At 32.0% G+C, this 12,846-nt stretch overlaps 1 non-coding gene across 1 annotated transcript; it reads left to right on the top strand.

The window, feature by feature from the left end:
* Positions 1 to 10,151: 10,151 nt before the first annotated feature.
* Positions 10,152 to 10,224, top strand: Trnar-ccu. Its single transcript has one exon. It is a non-coding gene; the product is annotated as a tRNA-Arg (tRNA).
* The last annotated feature ends 2,622 nt before the right edge of the window (positions 10,225 to 12,846 follow it).

Genomic DNA, 12,846 nt, shown 5'->3' with positions numbered 1-12,846 from the left:
TTTATTGCACCAGTATGTGCTCGGCTGTGTAACTAAATTGTTTCTCTACAGCCATGACCTGTCTATAGAATGTGTCCTTAATCCCAATTAAGTGATTTAGGGTAGATTGGAAGGGCCCTGCTAGATATATTTGTCTCGGTTAATTGGTGATCCCAAATTTATTACTCCAATAAGGCTTAAGAGTTTTTAATATAGCGGCTATCTCTGAAAATTACATTTTAAATAGTTTGTGAATCGATTACAAATGAAGGTGACCTTTAATAATATAACTATTTATTTTTATTTGAACAAACTACATTGGATTACCAGATTTAACCGGATCACACAATATAAATAAGGATCCAACTGATTTATCGTTCAAATACTATTGGCACGATCTGCAACATTCGCCATTTGTAAATTTATACAACACACAAAATAACTTTCTGCCCAAATAAATTCAATTATTGTAAAGACCAGGTAGGTATTTGGAAACACTTATTCATCTATATAGATAACTTCGGCTATATGATCGTCAATATTAAAGGATAAATCATCTAAACGAATAGAAATATAATTAAAAAAATAAGTTAATATTTTGTAAGGAGTTTGGATTTTGTTGTACTTTTTACCTGAACAATCGAAGTCTGATTCCCTACAAATATCCCCATGATTATTTAACATACTGAAAACAACCGTATTGTTTTGAAACAAACAGTAAACAATTCGCTTCTGAAACTTACGGAGTTTCATAGTTATTGCTTATTAAGGGATTTAAGGGCTTCGCTTTGTGAATAAAATATATTTGATTTGTGTTCATCGGGACCGCCTTTGTTCTAAAATGTAATATTGTTTTGTAACAAGGTAACAATTGAGGCAGTTACCAGAAATACATCAAACGAAATTCAAACCTAGCCAAGTCAAATGTTTCCGTATCAAGCACAAAGATAAAGTGACAAAAGAAGTTGGAATAAAGTATATTCCTGGAAAATACGACGCCTCTTAGGCAGAAAATATTTTGCACATGTAGCAAGTTTTGTGTGACGAATTTTCTCATAAATATATGAACTCAACACGTGCTTCGAAGATTATGTCTTTCAAAAATTTATAACCTAAAATTGTTTCATATTAATTATTATGTAATGATATGTTTCAACAGATTTATAAACTAAGTATGTTGTAGTAGTTGTAGTATGTGTTCTTAAAAGTTGTTTGGTTATAAATTATAATTACAAAATATGTACACAGGTTTTAATCTTAAAGATATAGATATTCATTCATTTAAACATTACTTCTTTTAAAACATTGATGCCATTAGGCCGAAGACAAACAGCTGTTTATTGTTTGTTATATTTTTCTCTCCAGAAAAGCTCTCAATTTAAAAGCTTTTACATTTCGTAGCACATTAAGATACAAGGTAAGATACTCTATAAACCTTGTTTTATGACATTTATATCCTAGTGACCTACATTAAACGTTTATCGTTTTTTTAATGCGTACCAATCTAACACTCCACATTGTTATATAATTAAACAGCGTGTTTTTAACTAAAACAAAGTTTTTGAACTATAAGTATGACTTAAAACTTACTAAGTTTGTATAAATATACATAACTATTTATGTATCCGTAGAAAATATTCATTTCACAATGTTTCGGACAGATGTACATACATTATAAATTTCACAAAGGCCAGATGTCTAGTAAGAAACCAGGTAAAAACTAGTGTAACAGCTAGATGAAGTTCTTTCATAGAGCGATACCCTTTATAGAAATAGGACACGCTTTTTATTAACCGATCGTAGTTCTTTTAGCACTAGAACGGGTTTTACAGGCCCCTCGATTACATAGGAAACAAAAACACTCGTCGAACGAACAACTGATGCTGTATGACCATGAACTTGCCCCACTTTCTCACGATTGAATGCAGGGCAGGATACAAAGGAATTACGTGTAATATGCAAAACGACATCATTCATTGTGGACAAAGGATGGTAAATATTGGGTAATGCACTGATTGTGCCGTCCTCCGCATTTTTATTTTATTGTTGAAAGCAACGTGTGCTATGCCACATCTTGCGTATCGGAATATTGGTTCGCCTGTTCCTACTTTCTACGTAATAAGGTTCGGAGTTGGCCCTTTTTATGATTTCCTGGTGTTTTCATATTTTGAGCACATCGAGATTCCAACCCGGAAATATAATATGTTGTGAACGTATTTTTTGTTCGAAACGTTATATGAATTATGGGAACGGAGATGGACTTTTTAAAAATATTTCCTATAGAAAATTTCCTATATTATAATATCATCTATAGGTGGTATCTATGAAGTCCACAGAATGTTATGAAGGTAATAACTTTGGATCTTACGACATGGAGTTCTAAATGTAATAGACTTATGAAACAACAGTTTTGCAACGGTAAAATAACTAATATATAGTAGGTATATTAATAGTCGCGTCCGGCATATGTTACTTCTCCAGGTGACATCTGCTCGTTCCACATCTGACACAAAAAGTGAATTCACATACCAATTTTATTAATTTGGACTTCATCTCAAGGTGGTATGTATCCGTTTCGACATCATTCATAAGTTTATATCGAGTCTTTGTGTTCCTGGTATACGGAGCTAGAGCAAAATATTGAATGAATAAAATGCGTTTAAACGTTAAACGTTACTAATATAAATTTATAAAGAATAGAAAAAATTCGATCACGAGGCGGGACTTGAACCCGCATCCTTCGCGCCATTCCGGGGCGGATGCCTAACCAACTCAGCCACTCGTGACCCGCCTCCAATAAGTGGAACAAGTTATTTTTTGTATAGTAATTGTAATTTATAATCGACAATAATATTTTGTATTTGGCACGAGAAATTTTTAACTGTTTGTAGAGCAAGTGATAACTGCATTGCTCTAAGCACACGTGGTTTAAAACTGAATGGGGAAAAAAGCACCCTAACTATAGCAATCAAAACCTAACCCCTTCAAGAATAGGGATAGATAAATGTTACACTGATCGATTGTTCTGTTGAGTTGCGTGGAATGCATCTGCCCCCTGTGTCTCTACGCAATGTGAGTATTACATATTTGCTATTTTAATTTTGAGTTGCAATTCGTTTTATTTATGAGTACTCGCACTCATAAATAAAATGAATATTAGTATGTTTCATGCTAATTAGACAAAGTTGTGTATAAGTGTCACATTTAGTTATCCTTAGATTCCGTAGTACTGTTTTGATTTTGCTCATTTCTCAACTGCCCTAACCATGTCTGTTCTAATGCTTGAATATATTTTATCAAAATTTTAACACCCATTCACAAACATACACGAGTTTCAATTTCGATCTTATGTTATAACTAGCTTAACGCCCGCGGCTTCGCCCGCTTTCTCTAAAACGATTTGAGATTTAAACTATCCTATCTCTCAAGTTGGATTGAACTGCACATGGTGTGCGAATTTTATTATAATCGGTTAAGTGGTTTAGGAGTCCATTGAGGACAAACATTGTGACACGAGATTTATATATATTAAGAATAAGAAAATAAAACATGAATAAAAATCTATGCTTCTATCTTATGCTTCTTTTTTTGTGATTGCTGACATAAATAAGTGTATTCATGAATAAAGTTACATATTATATCGATATCAAATCATTATTTAGCCATTAACTCTACTTAAATCAGTTATTTCAGTATTAAATATCTGAAAATGCAGTTATAACACCAGACTTGCGCATGGCTATAGATAGCTATGCAGTGTTACCCTGTTAGTGACCTACCTAGCTATTTGAAGTATAACCTCATTTCCGTTTTCTCGTTGAAAGTAACATAATGCAGATTGAAAAACAGAACACACGAAAACACAAGCACTTACCGCTCAAGCTCCTGTGTACTTTTGGGGCGAAATTAGTATCCAGTTATGTGCAATAATAAACATTAGAGTGCCGCGAAACGAGGCGGTTTCCTTAGCGCATCCCCGCTGCCCGACGCGGGTCGCTCGCGGTTACGCGGGTAACATGAGTGCAGGGATATCGCGAAACTAGGAATTTAGAGTGTTTTGAAAGAATTGATTTAGGGGCAAAAGAGTTGTGGACAATGTAAATGCGGTAACGTCAGGGATACGGAGCGTGCGCACTGAAGGCCCGTCCGGTACTGCCGTCCGCCATCAGACGGCGCTGCATGCTACGGTATTGATAAAAGCGCAAAGGGTGCGATGGGATGCGATTTGTTCAGCGCGACCAACCTTGAACTCGGCTGTAGGATATTAGGTAATTTTGAGGATAAACATTATGCATTTTATGGTGTGGTTAAATAACGCGCAACTGCACTTTATTTGGTGATATTGTGCAGAGCTTTTTTTAAATGACACATCGTCTCTGCTTCCTCTTCAATATGAAGTTACATCAAAAATCAAAACTCATCTGTACACTTAAAAAAAATTGTAGGATATTATCCATATTTACACACAAAATGAATGATATAATAAAAAAGTTACATTCAATGACAAATATGCAGCTATAATGTTGATAAATCAATATATAGGTATGAAGATGAGCATGCAATAAAGAAAAGGGGTAGAGTATGTCAGTACTTAGCTGTGTGGGGTAACGATGAATTGATGATGAGCGGCAATTGTTCTGTAAATATTTTTTTTTTTATTACAGTCATCTTGATATTATTTATATCAGCCATTGTTCATATTTCAAATTCATACTATTGTATTCAAACTTTGATTTAAAATTAAAAAAAAAGAAAATATTAAGTTCATATTTCATACTTTTTTATCATATTTAATATCACCATAATTTGCTGATTCTTGTTTGAATCCCCTAAAAATTTTAATGCAATCGATTCTAAGGACATTAAAATATTCCCGCCTATTTTAAGAGCTAGCTGAAAGTCTTATAATAATACACTGCAAAAAATATCAAAGCAATACGTGTCTATTTAATATACTACCAACAAGTAAAATATCGTCAGTCTCAAGAAGTTGTAAGTACTGTGTGGGAGTAAGATGTTCAATAGTTAAAACTGAAATAAAAGGACTGTTGATTTCACAGGTTCGGCCTTCGCTGCTAACCTTGGGATGCACTCCCCCACCCACGTCTGTCCCCTCCACTTTCAGTCTAACCTCTGCGTTCTAGGTCATCCCTGATTTTCAGCTCGGAGCGTTTTCAGACGAAATCGCTATGATTGGATATCCTTGGAGCTTTCACTGGAACGACGCAAGAATAAGTTCAAGATTGAGAAGATATTACAATGTTCATTTCAATTTTCAAATCTTATTCATTGCATTTGTGTTTGCTTGTGCATATTATGTATTGACAAATGAACAGGTCAAAATTAATACTACAGAACTAATCTTCAAGACACTTAATAACACATATTATGTAGAGTCCTGTAGAGTTTCAATTCCAGTAGAGCTCTGTGACAATATTATATTAATTTCATGAGTTTATCTTGTTTCTTAGTTTTATTTTAACTATAAGTTATATGTAAGTATTATATTTTGTATCTTCAATAATATATTTGTGTCTTTCAATTACCCAAAAATTTTTATGCGTTTCTAAACGTAACAATGTTTGAGTCGTTAGATAATATTATGAATTAATTAATCAATATGAATAATAGTTCAAATAACCATTTAATAGAAGGTCAGTGCTAACGATTGGTATTCAATTAACTTTTGATACATACTGTATAAATCAATGTTTAGAAATAAAATGAAATGATTATTAATTTAAAACTGCTTTGTTTGTTTTATAACATTCGATGGATATTATTGCAAGAATATTTTAATAGAATTTTATTAATCAATTTTCATCTTATTCGTCCATCTTAAGTTATTAATTTATTATCTGCATTGCCATAAAAGTAACAGCTTTCATGAAATTTATTACAAATTATTATTAATTAAATTTTGATTTGATTCATCTTTACGAGCAGTCACTAATAACTTCAGAAATTCGTTTGATTTATACGTCGAATAAACACATACAAATTGAATCTCTCACGTAATATTTCTCAAATATCTTTATTTTCATCGGTTTCACAGCCAAAATGTACTCTTAAATTCTCAAAACTTTCGCCTCTATAAATTATTATGAGCAAAGAAAATTTACTTCCAAAGTACTTAATTTAAACTCGCCACTCATAATGTATATAGATAATATAGATTATTGGTATTCCAGAATAAATCTCAGTATGGACGCATTAGCGGCATAAACGACCATTAAAATGATTTAATGGTGCATTTCTCTGTTAAAGGCGTCAAAATACCCCGGCAAAAACAATGTGTAATGACACACGAATAACGACCAAAAGCGAGGTGAAGACAAACAGTTTTGTCGATGATTCAACAATATTTTTCTTATGCAATGTATACGAAAAGATTTAAGAAGCATTTTTATGTCGTCATAACATAATATATCTATCAATTGATAACTGATAACTATACCATAATTTGAATATATAATCACAACCATAACTACTTACTGCCATAGGATGTTAGTTTGTGATCTGATCTGATATTATATTATAGTAAAAAAATATTAGAAAATAATACCAACAATACTTTTTGAATCGAGTTTTGTAAAGGTCCAACTACAAGTGTAGTCAATAGTGTCTGGTATGAGTACTTCAGGGTACATGGGGCTTAATGAGTGTTGATGGATATTTATGAGTTCGCAATCGCTTCGCCACATCACACGAGTTGGCTGTACGACAATCAGTCACGAACACATTAACTTGAATATTGTATGACCTGTAAGCGATAAAACCTTAACAGGTACATCCATAAAATTTACTTGCCGAATAAAATATAATTTTCGCTATTAAATCCGAATCTCGCACAAAAAGTTGGGTTCGACCAATAAAAATGATTTATCGTTGGTTTGTCGTTTACGCTGTATGCATACGGCTTAAGCAATTATAAATAATAAAATATTTTCTGTACATCTCCAAGGTGGATGATCTTGCAAAACTTGTTTAAATGAATGACATTATTGCTATAGAAACACTTATTTTAATTTTTATATATTATGTCAATTAAATTAAGTACCTAGTTATGTTAAATTTGCAACTTCGATTAAGGCCAGAAGTTTTTTTAACAATAATATAGTGCTGTTAATTCTCTATAACCGAACTGTAAATTTAACTGAACTATATTTTCGGTTCGTCACATTGAATGAAGTATTTTACATTTACAACCTTTTCTGTAACTTGAAATACATATATGTATTTACCTTTGTATGTAAGTATGTATGTACGGATGAAATCTTGATAGGTACTCAATTTGAAGTAGATATTATTTTAAAAATAATTAACTTATAAAATTTATTACAGACTGCAGTAGTCGGAAAATATTTCGCAGAGACACGTTATTTAGACATCCGTTTCTTTATTCTATATCGATTCCAAATAACTTACCATACAGAATTCAAGTACAATATCGTACCTACATACCTAGTACAATCTTATAGAAATCCAGACATGTAAAATGCAGGGCAAACGCTTACCATTTCATTCATCCATAGTCAATGTATATTTTTATGTAAGTACGACAGTATCTTCAACGTCAACTTCCTGTTTACTGGCTGTAAGAATAAGCTTATTTTCATTTCATTCTCCATAAATGAAAAACCGTTTGTTTGTTTTATTCCTTATCGTGGTAGAGTTATAACGAGGTGATATACCGGTTTTCGGTTATTACCGATTATTCGGTTAATTGAAATCAATGAGAGCCTTAAAATGCATCAACACAAGAGTGTAAAAGACATGATATGGTCACTTAATATATAGTAAACGTTTATATATCTTCAATCCTTATTCAAAGTTATATTTACTTGAATGAATTCTCTTCTAAAGCACCGAGTGAATCACATTCGCGTCAAAACTACGGACACGGCATGGGCACTCTCGGAATATAAATTCTTTAATTTCCAATGCTAACTGCGTGGCAAATCCCCAAGATACGCAAAACACTAGGGATTAACGTATTCCAACTACCATTTAAGCACACACACTGAGCTCTATTCACGATGACAATACGAATATTATGAACACAAAAGTTTTGTGTCTGTTAAAGGCGGATGGTTTGAGACAGTATCGATATGGGTACCTAGTTATGCAACCCTATTGTATTTGTGTATAACTGTATAGTCTGTATTGTTTTAAATGAACTAATGAATGACTTCTTATTAGAGTTTGTATTACCTATAGTTAAAAATGTTTTTGTGTTCCGTTAATTAAAATCGAGTAATCCTTATAAGTTGTAAGGCTAATTACAGTCCTCTGAAATCACTAGAATAGTTTGAAGGCCAATTTCACAATTTTTACTTAAATATAATCCTGCGTTTATCTTTGTTTGTACGACCATGTATCGGCCACGCGAATGCATACATGATTATGCTAAACGCCAGACCCGCATTTCAATTACTCAAGACACCTTCCAGACACTTAATATAACTGGCATCACTAAACAAAGCGAATATTTAAACCGTTATATTTCCAGAACGAAATCTTTAAGTGAACTTAGAAGCGGGACCATCTGACCCACATTAAGATGCCTGTGACACATTCGTCTCAAAGTCAAGGGTGATGATCTTGATTTGAATTTTTTCTTATCTGTGCGAGTCTGCATATGGTATAACACGTGATAGCCTTATCTATTGCAATAACAACTTTTGAATTTTAATGTATCTAGAGGAAATCGCTGCAAATAACTCAGATGCATTTTAAACCAATAGTTTATTTTGAAATGTTTTACTGCAATTATTTCAAGTGTTCGTAAGGGACTAAATAAGGATGATAGTAAATGAGAATACCTACGAATTGAGAACCTCCGTCATTTTTGGGAAAGAAACCAACATATACTTATTTGGAAAATTAGATTCATATCAGGAAAATTCCATATCGATGTGGAGATTATCTAATTAACCCTAGTTGATAACGTTATTACTATTATTTATTATACTAGCTTTCCACCCGCAGCTTCGCCCGCGCAGTCAAAGAAAAACCCGCATAGTTCCCTTTCCCGTGAAATTTCCAGGATAAAACTTATCCTATTTCCCGGGGTAAAAAGTAGCCTATGTCCTTTCTCGGGTATCAAAATATCTCTATAAAAGGTTCATGCAAATTTGTTCAGTAATTAAGGCGTGATTGAGTAACAGACAGACAGACAGAGTTACTTTCGCATTTGTAATATTAGTATGGATTAAGATATCCGATTACAGAATATATCATAAATAATCTTAGGAGTGTGATATGAGGCATAAGCTTCATTCCAAAAACTATTACTGTAAAATTTAACCAAAAATGTAGAGTTTAGACCTTTCAATCAAACCAATCAATAAAATGTTGTTCACGAAATATTCTATTATATAACGAGTCAATTAATCCCATAGAAGATTCTAGAAGCATCTTGTGAACCATCGTGCAACATGAAAAACGATAAAAAAAGCAAGAATGACCTGAATGCAGGCGCGCTAGAGCACCCTTCAGTCGTGAGCGTACTCCAAAATGCATTACCATGACGTCGACAAATTTCATGGTATTATATCTTTTTATTTATGTACTAGGTATGTTTCATATAATTAGCTTACAAGTTTAGGCAATTTATTTTAACAATGTATTTTATTTTTTACTAAACGTAGCAGTCATGTAGCAGTGTATCACAAAGTATATTGTATACAAAAACAGTATCTTTTATCAATTTATAAAGGATATAGTATGAGAGTCTTTAATTTTCTACAATGTAAATGGAATAATGATAATTGATAAATTGCATACCAGGGAAAACTGCATAATTTTTATAATTGATTGACATAAAAATATTTCTTTCACGTACCTTTTGCTTAAAATATTCAAAGCAAATTGATCAAATCTTATGTTTTGTGGGGCAAATATTTTTTTAGTATGTCTGTAGATATTTTAGTAACTGTAAAAAATTATAATACAGCTAGAACTTCCATGCTACATGTTTTGTGAAACCTTGAAATGATTTGATAAGAAGTTTAATCTCAATTTAAACATTACAAAACGAGTAAACGATTGGATAAAACTGCATTATGTTACATAACAAGAAATACAAAAATATTGTACCAACATTACCTATTTTTTTTTTCAAATTAACTTACAGAAATAAAGGCATAATTTCGTATCACCTTGCATCAGCCCCTGTGGCCTAATGGATAAGGCATCGGCCTCCTAAGCCGGGGATTGTGGGTTCGAGTCCCACCAGGGGTAACCAAAATACTTTTTTCTTGTGAAGTTTTATTTACTACGCATTTTAATATTCAATTAAAACATGTCATCAAAATACATAATTCTTTTAGTTTGTTTAGATTTATTTTTGTTTAACATAAAAATAAGAATATATTAAATAGGTATTATATATTATATATTATATTATATGCTCAATAAATTCATATTTATAAAGATTATTCTTTAAAAATACACTTTAACACTTATTTTTAATTTTTAAATTTGTATTAGTAAATTCATCACAATTAATACAGGTAACTAACTATTTAGTAAGTATATTTAACTTTTCGGTAAGTATACCTACCTTAAAATAGAGTTTTCATTTTTCAAATATATTGACGAAACTTATCATGTTATTATTTTATGAACCCAAAAAAAGTAAATTAAAAAACTATACAACGACGTCAATTCCACTTAAAAATCCTTTCAATCAATAATTGTGTATAATAATTAATAAACAAATACCTAATTATTTGATAAGCGAACGTTCCTAAACTCTACATATTATACTCTACGAACATATTAAAGTCTATAAAATGCTAAAGTTTAATGGCCGGCGCATAAAATGCAGGTACCTATTACGTGTGTATGTGCGTAGTGTGCGTGTATGCGTTAGTCTGCGACCTTGAAAGGGTCGGTCGTCTGAAAGCCTGTAGCTGAAACGAGTGGGGGTGCCGGGTGGGCGGGCTCCGTCGATATTTCACTCTGCCTCCAACTCAGTTGTAATTTTATTAAATGTATTTATAAATTCAACGTAAATATTTAATTATTCACGGGATGAAAACAACATCTCAGATATTGGTTAAAACCTCTAATTATTTTTCTTAGATGGGGTTCTTGTTTAATTTTGCTTGAAAGAAATCGACATTTATACTTTGCTTCGTTACTCGATTGTAATTTTATGAGATTTATATTTATATTTTCAGCGTAAAAGATTTAACTATTCATCGGATCGGATTTTTTATGTTAATTTTGCTTATAAAATGAGCTATATTATATGAGCCTCTATTTAATAATGACTGTATTTTTAATACTGCAAGGCCGCCGCCTTAGGGTGGGCTATTTTCAAATCTTAGGTTTTACTCAGATATTTTCTCAATTTGATGTCTAGACTAGCTTAAATTAAATTAGTAAATATAGCATGGCCTCTCTTAGGTATTATGAAATATAAATATGAAATACTTATTAAATTATTTAATTTCTACAAAGACTTTTGAATAAGTAAGTGTCTATTTATTGAATAATATTTTTTCAAACTGAAACTGAACTTTTTCCTATAATTGATAACTGAATTATTGTTCTAACTTAGACTAAAGTACACACTTTCAAATATGTACACACGTTTTAATCCGAATCCTTTTGGGGTTATAAGGTCACCGAGGGACATCTTTACTTGGAGGGTCGTAAAAATATCGTGAATGAATTCGCGGTCTTTGTACAACGAATTATGTAGTGAAAATTATATAATACACGTAGGTTACAGCAATGTTTATAAACACGTTGCCTGATGATGAGTTTTTTTAAATAGTTGTTGTGTATTGTGGTGATCAATTTCTGTAAAGCATAATATTTTGAATATATATAAATTTTTTTATTTTATATTTTATATTTTTTTATTTTATATATATAGATATCTCCACGGGCACTATGTTGATCAAACGTGCCATATAGTTAGTAATTATTTGATCCGTTTTCACTTGTTGATCCGATTGGTATTTGTGGATCCATTGCCAAACCACCGTCCGTATGTGGATCCGAACGGAGCCACAAGTGTCACCATCAGTAATAATAATAATTACGTGCTTTTTATACAAATCCACCTTTTTTGCGTTTTAGCTCTTGTTGATCCGATTCAAATGAGCCAATCAGAGCCCACCGAGCTTAGCCATTGGTCGCTTGCGGCCTTAGCCATTTGAAGGTTTCAAGACATTTATTCCCGTTATAGAAACGTATGTTGCCGTTCGCCTTCCATAATTTGTTCGGATCTTCGGAAGGGCAAGATAGCTAGCTCGTCTATTAGGATAGTGGCGATTTGATGTTCAGAATATAATATTTGTATTTATGTTTTTATGTAGCGCTTTGCGGATGAACATACACGTATTATAAAAGTATAATTGTTTTAAATTCATTATTTTAGTGTCGTCGTAGATTTTATTTGTAGAAGTTAAAAAAGGATAGTTAATTTTTTATATATAGGATAGTTAATTTAGAAAGTTTTAATGATTTTATTTTGTAAAATTTGGGGTGGCGCTAATTTATTTTTGTAAGCACTCCCCGATACTTCTATTAAATACATTACGTGCGGCTTTACTAACGTGTTGTAGATGGTGTGGCGTAATTTATGATGAATGCAAGAAGTAATATTATTATGCAGAGATCTAGGAAGTGCTGATAATTTATTTTTTAGGTGGTCGATGTGATAATTCCATTTCAGAGAGCTGTCGATTCGCAAACCTAGGCATTTCTCGTGGGTTTTATGTTCTAATACAACACCGTTAATTTTAAGTGGAGCGTGTGGTGGAATAATTTTGTTATGAGCTTTGAATTTAGATATATTTATTTTTAGTAGATTGCATGAATTATTTAATTTATTGAAATCATTTT

This window comes from Colias croceus, chromosome 4 (genome assembly GCF_905220415.1).
Source record: "Colias croceus chromosome 4, ilColCroc2.1".
NCBI classification, from domain to species: Eukaryota; Metazoa; Arthropoda; class Insecta; order Lepidoptera; family Pieridae; genus Colias; species Colias croceus.
The sequence above is the reverse complement of the archived record's forward strand: the minus strand, read 5'-3'. Positions and strand labels throughout refer to the sequence as shown.